Raw genomic sequence first — 1,482 nt, forward strand, 5'->3', positions numbered from 1 at the left:
GCATCAAAAATGACTGGTGGGAATGTGAAATGGTACAGCCACTCCAAAAAAGAGCTGGGCAGTTTCTTATAAAAATGAAACAGGAAATTAACCGTAGGACCCAGCAATCATACTCAATCATTTATCCCTGAGAAATAAAGCCTCTACTCCTAAAAATGTACATGGCTGTCCACAGCTTTATTCATAATGGCCCAAACTGTAAACAAACTACAAAGGATGTAATTTAGGTGTATCCATATCATGAAATACTTCTAAGCAATAAAAAAGGAATAACCTATTGATACACACAACAACTTGAATGGATCTCCAGCGAATTATGCTGAAGAACAACAACCACCAAAAAATCTAATCTCAAACGGTTATATGCTATACAGGTATGCAAACAAATGATTTCATTTAAATAACCTTGAACTATCAGAAGTATAGAACTGGAGGGCAGATTGGTGGTTGCCAGAGATCAGGGATGGGAAGTAGCTATCAAGGAGCAGAGTACAGGCAGACGCGTGGTGATGGAAGAGTTCTGTATCTCAATGCTGGTGGTGGGGATTATATGAATCTACACACAGGAAAAAATTGTGCTTGCTGTTTATATATGCACACGCAGCTGTTGAAATCTGAAGCAGCTCAATGGACTGCAGCACTGTCAGTTTCCTGGTTTTGGTATCATAGGACACTTTGATATTGTATTACGGTTATCGAAGATGTCACAATCCTGGGAAACTGGCTGGAGGGCACAGAGGCCCTCCCTGTATACTTGGGGGGCAACTTCCTGAGGATCTATAATTATTCCCAAATCAAAAGTTAAAAAAGAAACTGCTCAGGTATTGTGTGAGAGGGGAGAAGGTTAGCACTCCCTTGACAAAACTGGAAGAGGCCCTTGGGCCTGACAACACCCACACGGTTAAGGCATCGCCACCTATTCGTGGCATCTAACCACTGCTTTTGTAGAGTACGGACTCATGGACGCAGTGGGGGGAAGTAGTGAGGGTTACGAATTGAGACAGCAGCATTGCCATATATATATGCACACACTACCATGTGTGAAATAGCTAGCTAGTGGGAAGCTGTGATTCAGCACAGTGAGCTCTGAGTGCCCTATGATGACCTAGAGGAGTGGGGGTCGGGGGGTGGGAGAGACGCTCGAGAGGGAGGGGATATATGTATACATATGGCCGGCTGACTCACGTTGTACAGCAGAAACTAACACAATATTGTAAAGCAATCACATGCCAATTTAAAAAATTAAAAAAAAAAAAAAAAAAAAACTAGTCAGGCTGAACAAAATAAAAGTCAGTGTTCCCATTTCCAACATACCACCTCCCTAGGGGACTCTCAAGAGTAATTGTCACTGTAGATGATTCCTTGCACATAAGATGTGACTGTACTCTTGAAACTCCAAGCTCGCTCATGCTTGTACCTTAGAACTACACTCATCCCTGGGGACCGAGCTTCCCTTGGGCATTGCTGCTGTGTCTTCACGAA

At 42.9% G+C, this 1,482-nt stretch overlaps 1 non-coding gene across 1 annotated transcript; it reads left to right on the top strand.

Moving 5' to 3' along the window:
* Positions 1-821: 821 nt before the first annotated feature.
* LOC133055363 (U6atac minor spliceosomal RNA) lies at positions 822-945 on the top strand. Its single transcript, XR_009692648.1, has one exon. It is a non-coding gene; the product is annotated as a U6atac minor spliceosomal RNA (small nuclear RNA).
* The last annotated feature ends 537 nt before the right edge of the window (positions 946-1,482 follow it).

This window comes from Dama dama, chromosome 4, assembly GCF_033118175.1.
Source record: "Dama dama isolate Ldn47 chromosome 4, ASM3311817v1, whole genome shotgun sequence".
Taxonomy (NCBI): Eukaryota; Metazoa; Chordata; class Mammalia; order Artiodactyla; family Cervidae; genus Dama; species Dama dama.